Source organism: Garra rufa, chromosome 1 (assembly GCF_049309525.1).
Source record: "Garra rufa chromosome 1, GarRuf1.0, whole genome shotgun sequence".
NCBI lineage: Eukaryota > Metazoa > Chordata > Actinopteri > Cypriniformes > Cyprinidae > Garra > Garra rufa.
Genome location: NC_133361.1, coordinates 85,042,491 through 85,063,085, shown reverse-complemented (window position 1 = coordinate 85,063,085; position 20,595 = coordinate 85,042,491). Strand labels below are relative to the sequence as shown.

Below are 20,595 nucleotides of genomic sequence, written 5' to 3'. Positions count from 1 at the left end.
TCAAAACAGCCTGTTAGTACGTGCGATTCTAATCCCTAACCCTAACCCTTGCTTTTACAACCGTGATCCCTCGGCAGCCGATGCGCAATGTCTGTCTCTGTGGCGCAATCGGTTAGCGCGTTCGGCTGTTAACCGAAAGGTTGGTGGTTCGAGCCCACCCAGGGACGTGTGAAATGCCGGTGTTTTGCACGCGCGTCAGGTGTCCACTAGCGCCTATGCCATTCTTAGGGTTGCGAGGCACAGCTTTCTCAGGGCGTTTATCCTGTGCACCTTCAATAAGCTGGCTTCTTTTAAAAGAAGTCAGCGGCGGGTGTTTGGTGAACATTTTCACCAGCTCGAGTTTGCTGTGGCATGTGGATTCATTCTTTACTGATGATCTGTCTCTGGGGCTCATCTAGTTGACATGGTATCCGCTGACATTCGGCTGAAGGTGCTGATCCACCATCTGCTCTTGGTACGGACTGGATCCGGGGGACTGCAGTGACCATCTAATCGGAATACAGAATGGATATGGCGGCTACGGTGACCTCAGAATAAGAACAAACAGACTAATTTTAATGTAGATGCAAAAGTTCCATGTTGCCACAGTGTCAGATTGGAGAGGATCTGGTTTTCACAGTCTTGCGTCGATGGCCGTCTAGGTGAAGAGGTCTTCACTGATGATCTGTCTCTGGGGCTCATCCAGCTTGCTATCACCTTGTCGGATCACATCCACGTAGCTGCAAGAAAAGGTCACGACCGTCACCGGTATTCTATCGCAGAGGCAATGTTGTAGCTTGTGTGGTTTATCTGAGGTGTGATCATTGCTGGTTGTAAACTTTCCCCGATATCCCATCTGGATGATTTGAAATACAGTCAGCTTCTCAGTTTTTGCCGGTCTCTCTGGACACTTCTTGAAAAACAAAGTTTTGCTTCGTTTTGTTAGAGTGGCTGGTTGTTGGTCCTCGTCAAAGAGGTGTCTACAGATCATAGCGTGCCGGAGCCAGAAGATTAGTTGTTTTGTCAATATGCTCTCAAGACTTCGCTGCAGGTATCATTAAACTACAGCACAATCACAGCTCACCGCTACCCATCGTAAACAGGTTGGGCCTGTCTGTTCTGGTGGGCTCTCAGTGGTGCTAAATCATCAAATGAAGAGGACGGGATTTCAAACCCACACAAACCAAGGTGAGCCTAGCACAACGGATTAGCCTTGCATCGCCTTAACCACTCGACCACCCCGTCACTTTCCGTGGTCCTTTTATTTAACACTCCCGATTCAGACCATCGGCTCATTAGTAGAGCACTCAGTGAACTGAACTGAGTGTGTCAGATAAGGAAGACACAAAAAGCGCAGAGTGGGGTCCCCAGGACCGAGAATTACTGCTAAAGGAGGCGAACGACGAGGATGGGATTCGAACCCACGCGTGCAGAGCACAATGGATTAGCAGTCCATCGCCTTAACCACTCGGCCACCTCGTCATTTTAAGTGACATTTTTTATTTAGCACTCCTGATTCAGATCATCAGTTCATTAGTAGAGAACTCAAAGAACTGAACTGAGTGTGTTAGATAAGGAGGACACACAAAAAGTTTAGCATGGGGTCCCTAGGACCAGGATTAAGGTCCAGTGCTAAAGGAACCGAACGACAAGAATGGATTCCAACCATTGCACAGAGCAAAATGGATTAGCAGTCCATCGCCTTAACCACTCGGCCACCCCGTCCCCTTGCTGACCGAGATAGGCCATGCTGCGGACCTTTTCAGCTGCTGCTGCCGTGCTTTCAGCTGGCTGTTTTGAGCACAGAGGGAATAGTGAATGAGCCGTCTTTTACACACCTCTAATCTGTTCCGTAGAAACACGGTGCAGCAACCCGTGGCAGGAGACTGTTTGTGCGGCAGTTTAAAGCTTGCTACCACCTTGTCGGTTCACATCCACGTAGGTGCAGAAAAAGGTCACGACCGTCGCCTGCATTCTTTCGCAGAGGCAATATTGTAGCCTATGAGGTTTGTCCGAGGCGCGATCATTGCTGGTTGAAAACTTTACCCAATACCCCGCCAGGATGACTTGAAATACAGTTATCTTTGGCAATTTTTGCTAGTCTCTCTGGAGGCTTAGAGTTTTGTTGAGAAATATAGCCTTGTTTCGTTTAGGGTTTTTTTTCCTCGCCAAAAAAACGGTCTGCTGATGATAGTGCGCCAGAGCCAGAAGGTTTGTTGTTTTGTCAATATGTTCTCAAGACAAGTATCGTTAAACTGCAACGCAATTACAGCTCACCGTTACCCATCGTAAACATGTTGGGCCTGTCTGGTCCGGTGGCCTCTCAGTGGCGCTAAAGCTTCGAATGCGTGTCGAGCACAATGTATTAGCCTTCCACCGCCTTAACCACTGGACCACCTCGTCATCCGGCGGGGTTTCTTTATTTAACATTCCTGATTCATGTGCATGTGGATGCATTCTTCGTCTTTTGTTTCAGCCGCCGAGGGCCTGTTTTCCACTGAGGCCCTGCGCCAAACTCCCTATGAGACACAATCGAACGTTAGTAGTAACCTCCGATTACGGCCGAATGTGGATTCTGCTCGGACGACGGGGCACCGGTACATCCTTTGTAGCTTTAGCTTATTAGCCAAACGCTACACCAGTTTGCCATTTCCCATGAAATCATCCTTGATTTCCATAAGAAAGGTGCCCCAAATTGGTGGAAAATCACATCTCAACCATACGCTGTCCAAAGCATTAAACCGCCTTCACGCGGCAAAACAGAACATGTTGTTGGCCCGCACTGCTGGGTCAAACTGCGCTTCCCAAAAACAGATTGGGTCAAAACTGACAGAAGAAATCTCTAAGCCTGCTTTAAGCCCTACCCACGGGACGGGTTGACAGTCTCGCACAACGCGAGAGCCTCAGTTTCGCCTGTGTAATTTGGGGGCCAATGAAAACTGCATCCAACTAAAATTACAAACAAAATTTTAGGACTCTAATGATGTTTCAAATGTAACTTTTCTCATCTCTGTTGTTAGGTTGTAACCATCTCTGAGACTCAAAGTGTCAGAACTCGCCTAAGCTGGTTTTGCAAAATGGAGGTCAAGACTATACTTTCAGGGATCATTTCTATAGTTTCTAACTAGGAAATGTGTTTCAAAAGTGTAGTGTCTCCCAAACTACGATGATGAGCTTTGATACTCTTTTCTGAGCGTGAATCGGGTGTGGAGTAATGGTTTATTTCATATGCTCCACACCATTGATGAACGTTCTGTGTGGCATTTAAGCAGCATAGAAGAAGAGAGTATGGTCAGAGTGGTCTCTGAAAAATGTAAATATCAGATTAAAAATCTTATGAGTCGTTATGATTGAGATTTTTTTTTTTTTTTTTTACATTTTTGTTGGTGGGTGTCACCATCCTTGATATTCAGAATGTCAGGATAAGATGTCAGCTGGTTCTATCAACTTAAAGTTGCCATAAAATGCATTGAGAGAATATTTTAATTTGTTCTTTGATATCTGCATAGAAGGTATATGGCATAGGAAAGGGCAAACAATCTCCAGAAACGGTTTTACAGGACCATTTACAACCCTAGGATTTGTCCCTAGAATGAAATGCTCTGTTATTGCCTTTTTTGGAAGCTTCATGAATATTAATGAGCTCTGCTCCGATTGGCTGTTTCACAGAGCTGCTCATCTCTATAGCTGGCACATTGATAAAAATATTTATTTAATTAGGAGCTCTAGCGGCTTTTAATATGTGGTTTGTTGAATCTGCCGTTTTGTATCGCAGACATTTTAGTCTCATTACTGTGATCCATGTGCTCTGTGTAAAGTTATAATGCAGAGGGAGCGCTTCTTACCACACAAGTTCAGCTGCTTCTCGGTGATACTCTGGATCTGTAAATCATTCGCCATCATCAGCGCAGTTATTTCTCCATCATTCACCATCATCAGCACAGTCATCTCTCTGTTTATGTGGTAAGTGATATCTTTTGTACTGCAATGTAACAGGCTAGCGCTAGCATTAAGCTAACCGTGTCCCTTCAGTGGCTTGCCTTGTTTTACTGATGTACTGACGTTACCGATGATTGGGCGATGCAAATGTTGGAGGCGTAACTATTAACGATCCCGGGACTGTTGCGTAACAGTCGGTGTTATGTTGGAACTGACATATAAATCTAGTGTTTGCAAAAGACCACCGAAATATAGAAGATTTATCCTTATCCTTATATAGATTTATCCTTGATTTCCATAAGAAAGGTGCCCCAAATTGGTGGAAAATCACATCTCAACCATACGCTGACCAAAGCATTGAACCGCCTTCACGCGGCAAGACAGAACATGTTGTTGGCCCGCACTGCTGGGTCAAACTGCGCTTCCCAATAACAGATTGGGTCAAAACTGACAGAAGAAAACTCTAAGCCTGCTCTAAGCACTACCCACGGGACGGCTCGACAGTCTTGCACAACGCGAGAGCCTCCGTTTCGCCTGTGTCATTTGGGAGCCGATGAAAACTGCGTCCGACCCGGTGAAGGAGACCACAACCAGCCCGGCTAGCTCAGTCGGTAGAGCATGAGACTCTTAATCTCAGGGTCGTGGGTTCGAGCCCCACGTTGGGCGGCTCTGTTGGCGCTCTTTCTTCCCAACAGGGTGGCGGGCTCCAGCGTGCCCGTTCTCCGCACAGGCTAAGTGGATTTTGCGAGCTCCGGAAACATCTTTCAAAACAGCCTGTTAGTACGTGCGATTCTAATCCCTAACCCTAACCCTTGCTTTTACAACCGTGATCCCGCGGCAGCCGATGCGCAATGTCTGTCTCTGTGGCGCAATCGGTTAGCGCGTTCGGCTGTTAACCGAAAGGTTGGTGGTTCGAGCCCACCCAGGGACGTGTGAAATGCCGGTGTTTTGCACGCGCGTCAGGTGTCCACTAACGCCTATGCCATTCTTAGGGTTGCGAGGCACAGCTTTCTCAGGGCGTTTATCCTGTGCACCTTCAATAAGCTGGCTTCTTTTAAAAGAAGTCAGCGGCGGGTGTTTGGTGAACATTTTCACCAGCTCGAGTTTGCTGTGGCATGTGGATTCATTCTTTACTGATGATCTGTCTCTGGGGCTCATCTAGTTGACATGGTATCCGCTGACATTCGGCTGAAGGTGCTGATCCACCATCTGCTCTTGGTACGGACTGGATCCGGGGGACTGCAGTGACCATCTAATCGGAATACAGAATGGATATGGCGGCTACGGTGACCTCAGAATAAGAACAAACAGACTAATATTAATGTAGATGCAAAAGTTCCATGTTGCCACAGTGTCAGATTGGAGAGGATCTGGTTTTCACAGTCTTGCGTCGATGGCCGTCTAGGTGAAGAGGTCTTCACTGATGATCTGTCTCTGGGGCTCATCCAGCTTGCTATCACCTTGTCGGATCACATCCACGTAGCTGCAAGAAAAGGTCACGACCGTCACCGGTATTCTATCGCAGAGGCAATGTTGTAGCTTGTGTGGTTTATCTGAGGTGTGATCATTGCTGGTTGTAAACTTTCCCCGATATCCCATCTGGATGATTTGAAATACAGTCAGCTTCTCAGTTTTTGCCGGTCTCTCTGGACGCTTCTTGAAAAACAAAGTTTTGCTTCGTTTTGTTAGAGTGGCTGGTTGTTGGTCCTCGTCAAAGAGGTGTCTACAGATCATAGCGTGCCGGAGCCAGAAGATTTGTTGTTTTGTCAATATGCTCTCAAGACTTCGCTGCAGGTATCATTAAACTACAGCACAATCACAGCTCACCGCTACCCATCGTAAACAGGTTGGGCCTGTCTGTTCTGGTGGGCTCTCAGTGGTGCTAAATCATCAAATGAAGAGGACGGGATTCAAACCCACACAAACCAAGGTGAGCCTAGCACAACGGATTAGCCTTGCATCGCCTTAACCACTCGACCACCCCGTCACTTTCCGTGGTCCTTTTATTTAACACTCCCGATTCAGACCATCGGCTCATTAGTAGAGCACTCAGTGAACTGAACTGAGTGTGTCAGATAAGGAAGACACAAAAAGCGCAGAGTGGGGTCCCCAGGACGAGGATTACTGCTAAAGGAGCCGAGCGACGAGGATGGGATTCGAACCCACGCGTGCAGAGCACAATGGATTAGCAGTCCATCGCCTTAACCACTCGGCCACCTCGTCATTTTACGTGACATTTTTTATTTAGCACTCCTGATTCAGATCATCAGTTCATTAGTAGAGAACTCAAAGAACTGAACTGAGTGTGTTAGATAAGGAGGACACACAAAAAGTTTAGCATGGGGTCCCCAGGACCCGGATTAAGGTCCAGTGCTAAAGGAACCGAACGACAAGAATGGATTCCAACCATTGCACAGAGCAAAATGGATTAGCAGTCCATCGCCTTAACCACTCGGCCACCCCGTCCCCTTGCTGACCGAGATAGGCCATGCTGCGGACCTTTTCAGCTGCTGCTGCCGTGCTTTCAGCTGGCTGTTTTGAGCACAGAGGGAATAGTGAATGAGCCGTCTTTTACACACCTCTAATCTGTTCCGTAGAAACACGGTGCAGCAACCCGTGGCAGGAGACTGTTTGTGCGGCAGTTTAAAGCTTGCTACCACCTTGTCGGTTCACATCCACGTAGGTGCAGAAAAAGGTCACGACCGTCGCCTGCATTCTTTCGCAGAGGCAATATTGTAGCCTATGAGGTTTGTCCGAGGCGCGATCATTGCTGGTTGAAAACTTTACCCAATACCCCGCCAGGATGACTTGAAATACAGTTATCTTTGGCAATTTTTGCTAGTCTCTCTGGAGGCTTAGAGTTTTGTTGAGAAATATAGCCTTGTTTCGTTTAGGGTTTTTTTTCCTCGCCAAAAAAACGGTCTGCTGATGATAGTGCGCCAGAGCCAGAAGGTTTGTTGTTTTGTCAATATGTTCTCAAGACAAGTATCGTTAAACTGCAACGCAATTACAGCTCACCGTTACCCATCGTAAACATGTTGGGCCTGTCTGGTCCGGTGGCCTCTCAGTGGCGCTAAAGCTTCGAATGCGTGTCGAGCACAATGTATTAGCCTTCCACCGCCTTAACCACTGGACCACCTCGTCATCCGGCGGGGTTTCTTTATTTAACATTCCTGATTCATGTGCATGTGGATGCATTCTTCGTCTTTTGTTTCAGCCGCCGAGGGCCTGTTTTCCACTGAGGCCCTGCGCCAAACTCCCTATGAGACACAATCGAACGTTAGTAGTAACCTCCGATTACGGCCGAATGTGGATTCTGCTCGGACGACGGGGCACCGGTACATCCTTTGTAGCTTTAGCTTATTAGCCAAACGCTACACCAGTTTGCCATTTCCCATGAAATCATCCTTGATTTCCATAAGAAAGGTGCCCCAAATTGGTGGAAAATCACATCTCAACCATACGCTGTCCAAAGCATTAAACCGCCTTCACGCGGCAAAACAGAACATGTTGTTGGCCCGCACTGCTGGGTCAAACTGCGCTTCCCAAAAACAGATTGGGTCAAAACTGACAGAAGAAATCTCTAAGCCTGCTTTAAGCCCTACCCACGGGACGGGTTGACAGTCTCGCACAACGCGAGAGCCTCAGTTTCGCCTGTGTAATTTGGGGGCCAATGAAAACTGCATCCAACTAAAATTACAAACAAAATTTTAGGACTCTAATGATGTTTCAAATGTAACTTTTCTCATCTCTGTTGTTAGGTTGTAACCATCTCTGAGACTCAAAGTGTCAGAACTCGCCTAAGCTGGTTTTGCAAAATGGAGGTCAAGACTATACTTTCAGGGATCATTTCTATAGTTTCTAACTAGGAAATGTGTTTCAAAAGTGTAGTGTCTCCCAAACTACGATGATGAGCTTTGATACTCTTTTCTGAGCGTGAATCGGGTGTGGAGTAATGGTTTATTTCATATGCTCCACACCATTGATGAACGTTCTGTGTGGCATTTAAGCAGCATAGAAGAAGAGAGTATGGTCAGAGTGGTCTCTGAAAAATGTAAATATCAGATTAAAAATCTTATGAGTCGTTATGATTGAGATTTTTTTTTTTTTTTTTACATTTTTGTTGGTGGGTGTCACCATCCTTGATATTCAGAATGTCAGGATAAGATGTCAGCTGGTTCTATCAACTTAAAGTTGCCATAAAATGCATTGAGAGAATATTTTAATTTGTTCTTTGATATCTGCATAGAAGGTATATGGCATAGGAAAGGGCAAACAATCTCCAGAAACGGTTTTACAGGACCATTTACAACCCTAGGATTTGTCCCTAGAATGAAATGCTCTGTTATTGCCTTTTTTGGAAGCTTCATGAATATTAATGAGCTCTGCTCCGATTGGCTGTTTCACAGAGCTGCTCATCTCTATATCTGGCACATTGATAAAAATATTTATTTAATTAGGAGCTCTAGCGGCTTTTAATATGTGGTTTGTTGAATCTGCCATTTTGTATCGCAGACATTTTAGTCTCATTACTGTGATCCATGTGCTCTGTGTAAAGTTATAATGCAGAGGGAGCGCTTCTTACCACACAAGTTCAGCTGCTTCTCGGTGATACTCTGGATCTGTAAATCATTCGCCATCATCAGCGCAGTTATTTCTCCATCATTCACCATCATCAGCACAGTCATCTCTCTGTTTATGTGGTAAGTGATATCTTTTGTACTGCAATGTAACAGGCTAGCGCTAGCATTAAGCTAACCGTGTCCCTTCAGTGGCTTGCCTTGTTTTACTGATGTACTGACGTTACCGATGATTGGGCGATGCAAATGTTGGAGGCGTAACTATTAACGATCCCGGGACTGTTGCGTAACAGTCGGTGTTATGTTGGAACTGACATATAAATCTAGTGTTTGCAAAAGACCACCGAAATATAGAAGATTTATCCTTATCCTTATATAGATTTATCCTTGATTTCCATAAGAAAGGTGCCCCAAATTGGTGGAAAATCACATCTCAACCATACGCTGACCAAAGCATTGAACCGCCTTCACGCGGCAAGACAGAACATGTTGTTGGCCCGCACTGCTGGGTCAAACTGCGCTTCCCAATAACAGATTGGGTCAAAACTGACAGAAGAAAACTCTAAGCCTGCTCTAAGCACTACCCACGGGACGGCTCGACAGTCTTGCACAACGCGAGAGCCTCCGTTTCGCCTGTGTCATTTGGGAGCCGATGAAAACTGCGTCCGACCCGGTGAAGGAGACCACAACCAGCCCGGCTAGCTCAGTCGGTAGAGCATGAGACTCTTAATCTCAGCCCCACGTTGGGCGGCTCTGTTGGCGCTCTTTCTTCCCAACAGGGTGGCGGGTTCCAGCGTGCCCATTCTCCGCACAGGCTAAGTGGATTTTGCGAGCTCCGGAAACATCTTTCAAAACAGCCTGTTAGTACGTGCGATTCTAATCCCTAACCCTAACCCTTGCTTTTACAACCGTGATCCCGCGGCAGCAGATGCGCAATGTCTGTCTCTGTGGCGCTACCTGGAGCAGGATCGTCTGTTTCCGCGGCCGTCTCCTCGTCCAATCGCCGATCTCGCCGTCCATTGTGAGAATGGACGAGAGCCAATCGCGACGCTCGCCGTCCATTGTGAGAATGGATGAGAGCCAATCGCGTCGCTCGCCGTCCATTGTGAGAATGGATGAGAGCCAATCGCATCGCTCGAGCTCCATTGTTGAGAGCCACTCACCGTGCTTAGGTTCATTCTAAGTCAGGTTCAAAAATCAGACGAACGGAATATAGGATAACTTTTCAATGTAAGTAATACATGTTTTCTTCTTTCTTCCTCTCTGTTTACAATGTTCTCAATTGGTAACTCGTTACGTTTTCGTCCGTCATTCATCCGTGTTTGTGTTCACAAACTTTTGACTCGCGAATTGCCCATAATGAAACACCGTTTAAATGTAATCTAACTTTCTAAAGTCTATTTACACGTTCTTGCGTTCGATTTAAATGGGGGGAAAACGCGTTTCAGCTGTAAGTGCAGTCATTTCTTATGACAATTTACCTTGTTTTTACTATAGTGAATCGTAGTAACCATGTTGTGTTTTTGGCTGATCGATTACAACTGTATGAACACAGTCTTACTACACAGCAAAAAGGCCAGAGTTAAATTAACTCTCCAGGGAGTTTATATGAGTCCACTCTCAAAAGTGTTAAGTGTTAAAATCAGAGAGTTAAATTAACACTAAAGCAGAGTTAAAGTTAATGAGATAATTAGTGATTAATAAAGTGATGATTGATCATTATTGAAGACACCTGATGTTAACAAGCACAATCGCCAAAGGAGAAAATCTAATTTTTTAAGAAACCATTACAGTGGTCAGTGTTTGCATTAGTTGGGCTCTTGAACTTAACATTTGTAAAATCTGATCTTATTTGGCTGCTGTAGCAGTGTTATAACAGCCAGATAAAAGGCACTCAGGTTTTCAAGAATTCTTTGTGAAGTATTAGACTATGGTATTTATCACTGGTTACATAGACTCTATGAATGAGAATCACATCTTTAATCAGACAGATATGTAAATAAAAAGTATTTTGATCAAAGTCTATACAGATAAAAGACGAATATACCACTTAAGACACACAGACATGAAGAATCAGTGTGAGAACCACAACAACGGTGACCATCAAAAAGCGTGCTGTAGCCAATCAGAACTCATCCATGACTCCCATCATGCATTGCGGTATGGATAAATTATGAGAGTTCAGAGTTGATCTGTTTATCTGAACACGTCATTTGTCACCGTTCCTGAGATTCATACGCTGGTTCTTGATGTCTGTGTGTGTCTAAACAAACAAATTTTGACTTACGAGAAATTCTTCCAGAATATACTTTAAAGATAGATGGAGAGGTTTGTTTGTTGTGGACTCATGAGACTAAATATATGCAACAGTTATTAGACTGAGCTCTTTTAGAAGCTTATCTATGAGTTACAGTTCCTTTAACGGAAAATAACTCAGAGATTTGACTCTAAATTGAGTTCAATGACTCAGGTCAAGCAATCATTACACTAAAACATAACCGTCACCCCCTGATGACTTGTGGACTTGTCTGGTTGTTTTCCCCCAAATAAAGCAGCCCAGCAAGATCTAATGTTAATGACATAAGGGTCAAGAGCCCAACTAATGCAAACACTGACCACTATAATGGTTGCTTAAAAAATGTGATTTTCTCCTTTGGCAATTCTGCACCTGATGTTGTCTTCAGTAATGATCAATCATCACTTCGTTAATCACTAATTATCTCATTAACTTTAACTCTGCTTCAGTGTCAATTTAACTCTCTGATTTTAACACTTGACACTTTTGAGAGTGGACACATATAAACTCCCTGGAGAGTTAATTTAACTCTGGCCTTTTTGCTGTGTATAAATGAAAATCTGAATGAACAGCAACAACAAAAAACGTTGTGCTTGTGTTTGTTGTCATTTACCATGGCTTTACTATAGTGAAAGTGTAGTAATCACGTTTTCTTTTCATGACTTGCCTATAATCTCACATATTAAACACAATTGTGCCTGTAATCGTACTTATTAAACTCAGTTTACTCGTTCTTTAAGTGTAAACACAGTCTTACTATAAATAAAAATATGAATGAAAAAAAACCCAAGTAATTTACCATGCTTTTACTATAGTGAAAGTGAAATAATCATGTTTTGTTTCCATGATTTGCCTATAATCTCACATATAAAACACCATTTGCCTGTAATTTTGCATAGTAAACACATCTATTCTATTTAAAGTTTGATTTGTATTTATAAAATATGTTTAGTTGTAGACATTGTCATTTCTAATTAACATTTAATGTGCTTTTGCTATGTGTGAATGTAGTAATCAAGTTTTGTGTTTGCAGATGGATTACTCTTTATATAAACACAGATGCAAATAATAATTTAAATGAAAATGCAATGTTATATAGACATCCCTTACAAAAATTAACCATGGTTTAAGTAAAGTGTACTTACTATGTTCTTTTTTTTTCAGATTGATTATCATATGTATAACCACAGCTTTTAACTAACAATGTACTTTATTTTACATTGTCATTAATACATGCTATATGTAGTTACTATAGTAATAACAGTAAATTATGCATAATTGGATGCAATTAACTGTAAACCAAACAAAACAATAATCTTATCCCCATCGTAACTGCATGTAGTAATTTAATATTCAAATACTTATATGTATAATTTTAGTGTAACACATGTATAATTGTTGTTGTTTTGCTTTATTAGCAATAAAATAATGTTTAATTGTTGTAATGGGTGCCATTATTTAGTCAGCTTGAATATATATTGTTGTATCATTATAAAAAAATTAATAACATTTGTGTAGTTGTCCAATACCTGCAAAATGCACATTACTAACTATTATTTCCCTAATATATTTAGATGAGCACTAAGCCAAAGAGCCACAAGGCCATGGGTGTTGGCGAGTGGATGGCCAGGTTGAGGACTTTTGCCAGCTCTGGGGTTTGTCCGTCTGGAGGCAACAGACCAGCACCACGGCAGCGGAAGTGGTACGACCTCTGCCAGAAGGTAAAGTTACCTGTATCTTATTGTAGAATATGAATGTGTACATTATTTGTCAAACATTTTTACACGTGACTGTGTTTAATGTTTTTGAAAGAAGTGTCTTTTGCTCATTCAGCCTGCATTTATTTGATCAAAAATACAGAAAAAAACAGCAATATAATTATTACTGCATATTTGTATTTATTTTTTTATTTTTTTAATGAAAACGTGATACGTTTTGCAGAATTCATTGATGAAGAAAAAGTTAAAAAGAACAGCATTAATTTCTTTAAAAAAAAAACTTTTGAACAGTACTGTATATTGTTACAGAAGATTTTCTATTATATTTCTAATGCTGTTCTTTATTTAACTTTATAATGATTTCTAAAATGATTGCTAAATATATTCAGCGTTGATGACAGAAATAAATTAAATGTAAAGTATATGGAACTGTAAATTTAAACTGTATTAACATTTAATAATATTATTCATGTTTTTTGTATTTTTTATTAAATAAATGCAGGACTGATGAGCATAAGACATTTCTTTCAAAAACATTAAAAATAGTGATGTGTCCAAACTTTTGAATGATCCTGTATTTCTGTGTTTTCTTTTATTAATTTTTTTTTTCATAGGAGAGCTGCTTGGTGTTGACTACTTCCTGGGTCAGACTGGACAGCCCCTGGTAGTGGACCCTGACTCAGAAGAGACAGAGAACATGCTGGAGGATGTGGATGAAGGCGAGGATGAAGAAGACGAGGGCTTCAGGGAGGACCAAACATTTGACATTACTGAGTCGAGTCTTACTGATAAACCAAGCTTCTCTCTGTCCTCCACTCAGCCTGATGCCTCCTTCACGCCAGGTGCCTCAGCATCTCCTGACGAGTCTGTGGTATGTAAATGTCTCATTTAATGTATGTATGTAATTATGTTTTATGTAATATTGTTAAATTTCTAGGGAAAAAATATAATTCGTGCTGACCTGTAGCTTTTTGTCTGAAGTTGACAAAAAAAAACATCTTTTTGTCCCACTTCACTGTACTCATGTTGTTTATGTAATTATTTTTTTTTTTGTATTTTTCTCACAGGCTTTGTGCTGGTGTGCTGGACAAAGTGGACAGCCTTGCGGAGTATCTTGTGGAGCTCAGGAATCAGCCATCTCTGGCTCTCACCAACCATCAGGTCAGTTTCTCTTCTTGACCTGTCATATGTTAACACTACCACTTGTTTTGTTTTCTCATTTGCCTTGTATTATATGCTCTCTCTGCTTAGGTTAGCAATATAGTTGGCAGAACCTGCTGGATTACGATAAGAAGAGAGTGATGTTTGCTGCCAGACACCAGAGCAGGCTGGACACAGGTTCACTCCAGGGGTGGAGAGCGTGAAGAGGCATACATTCACCACCGCTGCCCCACTTGCCCAGTGGCCAGATTGTTGTCGCCTGATAGAGACCATTTCAAGCTCTGTGCCATCCATAAGAGTCCAAAAAATAAAGGGGATAAAGCTTTATTTATGTGTATTGTTTTCTGCTTTCTGTTCTTTTGCATTTGCAATGAATGCACTATAGTGCCACGGACATTTTAAAGTTTTATTTAAAAGTATAGTTTTGTTTTCTGTTCTTTAGCACTTTCAAAACTTGCACAGGAGTCATTAATATTTTAAAGTTTTATTCATTTGTATTGTTATGTGCTTTCTGTTCTTTTCACTTGCAGTTAATGCACAAGAGCCATAGACATTGGACAGTTTTATTTATATGTATAGTTCTGTTTTCTGTTATTTTGCACTTGCAAAAAATGCACAGGAATCATGGACAATAGAAAGTATTATTAAGAGGTATTATTCTGTTTTCTGCACATGCAACATAACTATAAGAATAAAAATGTAAAAAAAAAAAAAAAGAATAATGAATAATTGGCTATGACTGATTGAAAAATAAAAGTTTGGTCATGATTAAACTCTTTGTGTATGTCTTTGTTGCAGTATCATTAAACGGTTATAGGCCCTTTTAAAAATGTTGATAAATTTGGGGATTATTTAATAATAAATTTACTATTTTTTGTACTATAAGTTTTAGAACATAACTACAGCCGAAATATATTTAAAGTGCAAAAACTTTGAATAAGATACCAATAATCAGTAATATAAATCTAATAAAATATTTTTGTAATTTCAGAAATAATTTCATTCATTTGGACATCATTTATGTGATAATTACTGATAAATAAAACATTCAGTAAACACTTCAATGTATGGCAACACTAATATGAACTGGAAAGCTTGTGATCATCCTTACTCCCATATAAATGTACAGGAAAATAGAGAAAACATTTTTTTTTTCAGATAATGTATTGTAAATATACACTCCAAAAACATTGCTTTGAAGTTCAAAGAGATAAAATTCCCTTTCATTTCTTTTCTCCTCATTTTTTCTTTCTTTTTCTCTTTTCCCCCTTCTTCCCCCTCCTTCCTTTTCTTCCCCCCCCTTAACAGACTATTGTTCCCCAGCTTGAAAGCTTGTGATCATCCTTACTCCCATATAAATGTACAGGAAAATAGAGAAAACATTTTTTTTTTCAGATAATGTATTGTAAATATACACTCCAAAAACATTGCTTTGAAGTTCAAAGAGATAAAATTCCCTTTCATTTCTTTTCTCCTCATTTTTTCTTTCTTTTTCTCTTTTCCCCCTTCTTCCCCCTCCTTCCTTTTCTTCCCCCCCCTTAACAGACTATTGTTCCCCAGCTTTGGCGCAATCGGTTAGCGCGTTCGGCTGTTAACCGAAAGGTTGGTGGTTCGAGCCCACCCAGGGACGTGTGAAATGCCGGTGTTTTGCACGCGCGTCAGGTGTCCACTAGCGCCTATGCCATTCTTAGGGTTGCGAGGCACAGCTTTCTCAGGGCGTTTATCCTGTGCACCTTCAATAAGCTGGCTTCTTTTAAAAGAAGTCAGCGGCGGGTGTTTGGTGAACATTTTCACCAGCTCGAGTTTGCTGTGGCATGTGGATTCATTCTTTACTGATGATCTGCCTCTGGGGCTCATCTAGTTGACATGGTATCCGCTGACATTCGGCTGAAGGTGCTGATCCACCATCTGCTCTTGGTACGGACTGGATCCGGGGGACTGCAGTGACCATCTAATCGGAATACAGAATGGATATGGCGGCTACGGTGACCTCAGAATAAGAACAAACAGACTAATTTTAATGTAGATGCAAAAGTTCCATGTTGCCACAGTGTCAGATTGGAGAGGATCTGGTTTTCACAGTCTTGCGTCGATGGCCGTCTAGGTGAAGAGGTCTTCACTGATGATCTGTCTCTGGGGCTCATCCAGCTTGCTATCACCTTGTCGGATCACATCCACGTAGCTGCAAGAAAAGGTCACGACCGTCACCGGTATTCTATCGCAGAGGCAATGTTGTAGCTTGTGTGGTTGATCTGAGGTGTGATCATTGCTGGTTGTAAACTTTCCCCGATATCCCATCTGGATGATTTGAAATACAGTCAGCTTCTCAGTTTTTGCCGGTCTCTCTGGACGCTTCTTGAAAAACAAAGTTTTGCTTCGTTTTGTTAGAGTGGCTGGTTGTTGGTCCTCGTCAAAGAGGTGTCTACAGATCATAGCGTGCCGGAGCCAGAAGATTAGTTGTTTTGTCAATATGCTCTCAAGACTTCGCTGCAGGTATCATTAAACTACAGCACAATCACAGCTCACCGCTACCCATCGTAAACAGGTTGGGCCTGTCTGTTCTGGTGGGCTCTCAGTGGTGCTAAATCATCAAATGAAGAGGACGGGATTTCAAACCCACACAAACCAAGGTGAGCCTAGCACAACGGATTAGCCTTGCATCGCCTTAACCACTCGACCACCCCGTCACTTTCCGTGGTCCTTTTATTTAACACTCCCGATTCAGACCATCGGCTCATTAGTAGAGCACTCAGTGAACTGAACTGAGTGTTTCAGATAAGGAAGACACAAAAAGCGCAGAGTGGGGTCCCCAGGACCGAGGATTACTGCTAAAGGAGCCGAACGACGAGGATGGGATTCGAACCCACGCGCGCAGAGCACAATGGATTAGCAGTCCATCGCCTTAACCACTCGGCCACCTCGTCATTTTAAGTGACATTTTTTATTTAGCACTCCTGATTCAGATCATCAGTTCATTAGTAGAGAACTCAAAGAACTGAACTGAGTGTGTTAGATAAGGAGGACACACAAAAAGTTTAGCATGGGGTCCCTAGGACCAGGATTAAGGTCCAGTGCTAAAGGAACCGAATGACAAGAATGGATTCCAACCATTGCACAGAGCAAAATGGATTAGCAGTCCATCGCCTTAACCACTCGGCCACCCCGTCCCCTTGCTGACCGAGATAGGCCATGCTGCGGACCTTTTCAGCTGCTGCTGCCGTGCTTTCAGCTGGCTGTTTTGAGCACAGAGGGAATAGTGAATGAGCCGTCTTTTACACACCTCTAATCTGTTCCGTAGAAACACGGTGCAGCAACCCGTGGCAGGAGACTGTTTGTGCGGCAGTTTAAAGCTTGCTACCACCTTGTCGGTTCACATCCACGTAGGTGCAGAAAAAGGTCACGACCGTTGCCTGCATTCTTTCGCAGAGGCAATATTGTAGCCTATGAGGTTTGTCCGAGGCGCGATCATTGCTGGTTGAAAACTTTACCCAATACCCCGCCAGGATGACTTGAAATACAGTTATCTTTGGCAATTTTTGCTAGTCTCTCTGGAGGCTTAGAGTTTTGTTGAGAAATATAGCCTTGTTTCGTTTAGGGTTTTTTTTCCTCGCCAAAAAAACGGTCTGCTGATGATAGTGCGCCAGAGCCAGAAGGTTTGTTGTTTTGTCAATATGTTCTCAAGACAAGTATCGTTAAACTGCAACGCAATTACAGCTCACCGTTACCCATCGTAAACATGTTGGGCCTGTCTGGTCCGGTGGCCTCTCAGTGGCGCTAAAGCTTCGAATGCGTGTCGAGCACAATGTATTTGTTGTCTTGAAAATTCCCTTTTAGCTCTATTTCTTTTTCTCCAAACATCTATTAAGTTATATTTTTTAATCAGTTCAAATAATTAATTTCTTCCTCCATCCCTCCTAAACACCATACAATCACTAACATCTACTCTTTCTAATACAGTATTAAAATCACCCAACAAAAAAAACATTTTGCCATCCTTCAATTAATACATTCAAATTCCTATAAAAAATTATCTTTTGTCCCTCTTCGTTTGGTGCATGTATGTTACATATTATTATTTCTTTATCCATCTTTATTAATTTTACTGCCATTATTCTCCCCTTCTTGTCAGAATATATTTCATTTATTTCTTTACTCACACCCCTTCTAATTAGTATTGCAACTCCCCTTTTTTTACTCTGATCATTGTTAAAGTAAATTTCTCCGTCCCAGATCTTTTTCATACCTTCCACAACCTCTTGATTCCAGAAAGTTTCTTGTAAACATAACACATCACAGTCCTTAATCAAATACACCAATCTCTGAAATTTCTCAGGTTTCGATAGTCCTCTTGCATTCAGAGATGCAATCCATAAAGAACTCATTAAAAGAAAGAGTTGAGTGTACAAACAACTACTCATCAATCTAATTCAGTTTCTCCCGACGCTACAAATGTGGAACCACTCATTTCAGCTCTTCTCTTTTCCATCATTTCATTACGCTCTTCTCTTCTTATTTTCTGTTTCTTAAGTACCTTTTCAATGTCTATAACACTTTTTACTCTTGTTTTTAAACCTTTGTTCAGTCTTTCCTTTATCTTGACTTCTGTTTCAATGCTCTTCTCCCCATTTCCTGTTTCTCTTACCTCATACTGCACTTTTGTTTCATTGTCCTCAGTTCTCTCTTTTCCATGTGTCTTTTGGTAGTCCACCTTGTTGTTCTCTTCAGGCTCCTTGTCCATCTCCATTTCACATGCTTTAGTCCCACTCCTTACTGCATTCTCCTCTAGGTTATACTCCTCCTCTTCTACATGAGTTTGTTTGTCATCTCCTCCTTCAGTCTGTTCTAATATTTGATTTGATGTTTCAGTTTGAGTGCCTCCCATCTCTTCCTGTATCTCCATATCCATTTCTTTATTTTCCTCATCGTCCGTCTCACATCTGCACCTTATCATTGCCCTGTTGCAGCCTTGGCACCGTGGAGCTGTACAGTCCCGCGCATAATGCCCCTGCTCCAGGCAATTCCTGCAGAGAAATTGAGGGCAGTCCTTTAGCTCATGCTCAGTACTTGTGCAGATCCTGCATGTTTTCCGTTGATTATCGTGGATTACTCTGAAATACTGAACTCCTTCCTCAGTCATAAATTTTGTTGTGTATGGTAAAGATGCCACCTCCTTTGGGAACTTTACTCTCAAAAAGCGTGTTCCATCTGCCACTATTGTTCCTGGGTGATATCTCCTTCTCACAGGAAGAATGGGAGTTACACCCCAACTGTTCAATTTTTGAATGATTTCCTCATCCTCTATGTAACTGGGCAAATTTAAAAAGGAGACCATTCTTTCCGTTGCACACAATTTTCTGATTTCACATATCTGACCATTTATCACAATTCCATCCAACATCACTTCACAGTCCATCTCATTTTCCATTGTCATTTCAAAGTCATTGTTTGTTTTCCTTCGAAGCCCAATAAGTTTGCCAATTCCCACTATATCTTCTACTGCTTTAATTATCATTATAATTGTTGTGCTTTCGGTGTCCATCACATTTAATGTAACTGTAGCTTCTTTCTTGTATTCTCTTTGATATTGTGTTTTTTTCTTTAATCTGTTTATCATTTGTTGACGTTGATTGTTAAAAGACTGATTTTGCTCACCTCCTTTTGTAAGTTCAGCAACTTTGTTTGTTTGCAGATCTCTCTTTCCTTCTAGTTCCATTGTTTTTGCTTGCTGTTTTCTCCTTGAAACAACCATAGCCCAAGTTTCATCAGTATTTTCTCCAGTATTTTCTTCTTGTATATTCCCTTCAACTGTTTTTGGATTCATTTCTTCATCACCGACCTCCTTCTCTTTCCGTGATAGCAGTCCTTTTCTTTTTTCCAGTAAATCCGCCATTTAATAAACTTCTTCCCCCAAACAGTATTAACTGTTTGGGGTTGAAGTGAAAAAACAAAAAAAAATAAACAAACAAAAAAACTCTTCAAAGCACAAAATAAAGTCGTAATATAAAACAAACAACAAGCAACGTGGAAGAGCCTATCTCTTCCTACTGCAGCCACTCACTTCCTGTCGCTCTCTAGCGCTCTCAGCGCGGTATGGCCGTAAGCGAGGGTTGCTCCAAAAAGTGGGCTATTTAAAGATCAGCCTCCGTAAAAGCCAGCATATTATATAAATATTGAAGAAAAGGCAAAAGCTTACAGCACCTGGTATTCCCTGGCGGTCTCCCATCCAAGTGTAACAATCGGCCTTATCAGCCGAGTTACAAGACTGGTGGTTAAAAGAATGACACATAAAAGAAGATTGGTTTAAATAGATTTGGTGTATTTACAAGGTTCACATAAAAGACTTTAAAACAACACGATAAAACTAGGTAAACTCTGTTAAAAGAATACAGTTCATTTGTCCATACCCTAAAACAGTCCAAGAATCCCAGTGTGTTGATAAGTCCAATGTGAGTGTCCACCAGTGCCTGTACAATCCACAGAAAGTGTAATCCAAAGTTTGCAGGTGGTGAATGGAAAGGTGAGCTCTAAAATTAGCAACTCCTCAATCCAACAGTTTGGTGACTGTCCTTTGTTTGTCATGCTGCTCTCTTATACAGTTGTACTTCCTGCTTCCTGTCATGTGTCTAGTCACATGACAGGCCAACCATCAATTTATTAAAGACACACACACTTAAAATGTTAAGAGTAATAAAATGGCCTAAAAACATGTAAAACACTCAAACCTCTATAATACATTTAAATGATTGTAATAAATAGAGCGGTAAAACACGTCTTTCTAAAAGCCAGCATATTACATAAATAGTGAAGAAAAGGCAAAAGCTTACAGCACCTGGTATTCCCAGGCGGTCTCCCATCCAAGTACTAACCAGGCCCGACGCTGCTTAGCTTCCGAGATCAGACGAGATCGGGCGCTCTCAGCGCG

The 20,595-nt window shown here is 41.9% G+C and overlaps 14 non-coding genes across 14 annotated transcripts in view; 11 read left to right on the top strand and 3 right to left on the bottom strand.

Moving 5' to 3' along the window:
• The first annotated feature begins 93 nt into the window (after positions 1–93).
• Positions 94–167, top strand: trnan-guu (transfer RNA asparagine (anticodon GUU)). Its single transcript has one exon. It is a non-coding gene; the product is annotated as a tRNA-Asn (tRNA).
• A 582-nt stretch (positions 168–749) lies between these two features.
• On the top strand, positions 750–889 carry LOC141286033 (U4 spliceosomal RNA). The gene has a single exon (XR_012339161.1). It is a non-coding gene; the product is annotated as a U4 spliceosomal RNA (small nuclear RNA).
• A 490-nt stretch (positions 890–1,379) lies between these two features.
• On the bottom strand, positions 1,380–1,461 carry trnas-gcu (transfer RNA serine (anticodon GCU)). The gene has a single exon. It is a non-coding gene; the product is annotated as a tRNA-Ser (tRNA).
• A 490-nt stretch (positions 1,462–1,951) lies between these two features.
• Positions 1,952–2,092, top strand: LOC141284631 (U4 spliceosomal RNA). Its single transcript, XR_012338462.1, has one exon. It is a non-coding gene; the product is annotated as a U4 spliceosomal RNA (small nuclear RNA).
• A 973-nt stretch (positions 2,093–3,065) lies between these two features.
• LOC141347383 (small nucleolar RNA U3) lies at positions 3,066–3,281 on the top strand. The gene has a single exon (XR_012357341.1). It is a non-coding gene; the product is annotated as a small nucleolar RNA U3 (small nucleolar RNA).
• A 1,230-nt stretch (positions 3,282–4,511) lies between these two features.
• Positions 4,512–4,584, top strand: trnak-cuu (transfer RNA lysine (anticodon CUU)). The gene has a single exon. It is a non-coding gene; the product is annotated as a tRNA-Lys (tRNA).
• Positions 4,585–4,775: 191 nt separating this feature from the next.
• Positions 4,776–4,849, top strand: trnan-guu (transfer RNA asparagine (anticodon GUU)). The gene has a single exon. It is a non-coding gene; the product is annotated as a tRNA-Asn (tRNA).
• Positions 4,850–5,431: 582 nt separating this feature from the next.
• Positions 5,432–5,570, top strand: LOC141286266 (U4 spliceosomal RNA). Its single transcript, XR_012339245.1, has one exon. It is a non-coding gene; the product is annotated as a U4 spliceosomal RNA (small nuclear RNA).
• Positions 5,571–6,059: 489 nt separating this feature from the next.
• Positions 6,060–6,141, bottom strand: trnas-gcu (transfer RNA serine (anticodon GCU)). Its single transcript has one exon. It is a non-coding gene; the product is annotated as a tRNA-Ser (tRNA).
• A 490-nt stretch (positions 6,142–6,631) lies between these two features.
• Positions 6,632–6,772, top strand: LOC141284623 (U4 spliceosomal RNA). The gene has a single exon (XR_012338460.1). It is a non-coding gene; the product is annotated as a U4 spliceosomal RNA (small nuclear RNA).
• A 973-nt stretch (positions 6,773–7,745) lies between these two features.
• Positions 7,746–7,961, top strand: LOC141347370 (small nucleolar RNA U3). Its single transcript, XR_012357338.1, has one exon. It is a non-coding gene; the product is annotated as a small nucleolar RNA U3 (small nucleolar RNA).
• A 7,924-nt stretch (positions 7,962–15,885) lies between these two features.
• On the top strand, positions 15,886–16,024 carry LOC141286734 (U4 spliceosomal RNA). The gene has a single exon (XR_012339340.1). It is a non-coding gene; the product is annotated as a U4 spliceosomal RNA (small nuclear RNA).
• Positions 16,025–17,087: 1,063 nt separating this feature from the next.
• Positions 17,088–17,228, top strand: LOC141284619 (U4 spliceosomal RNA). The gene has a single exon (XR_012338458.1). It is a non-coding gene; the product is annotated as a U4 spliceosomal RNA (small nuclear RNA).
• A 3,262-nt stretch (positions 17,229–20,490) lies between these two features.
• The window catches only part of LOC141317856 (5S ribosomal RNA), a 119-nt gene continuing 14 nt past the window's right edge, over positions 20,491–20,595 (bottom strand). Inside the window, exon 1 of the ribosomal RNA XR_012352209.1 lies at positions 20,491–20,595. This exon is cut by the window's right edge and continues 14 nt beyond it. This is a non-coding gene — a ribosomal RNA (5S ribosomal RNA).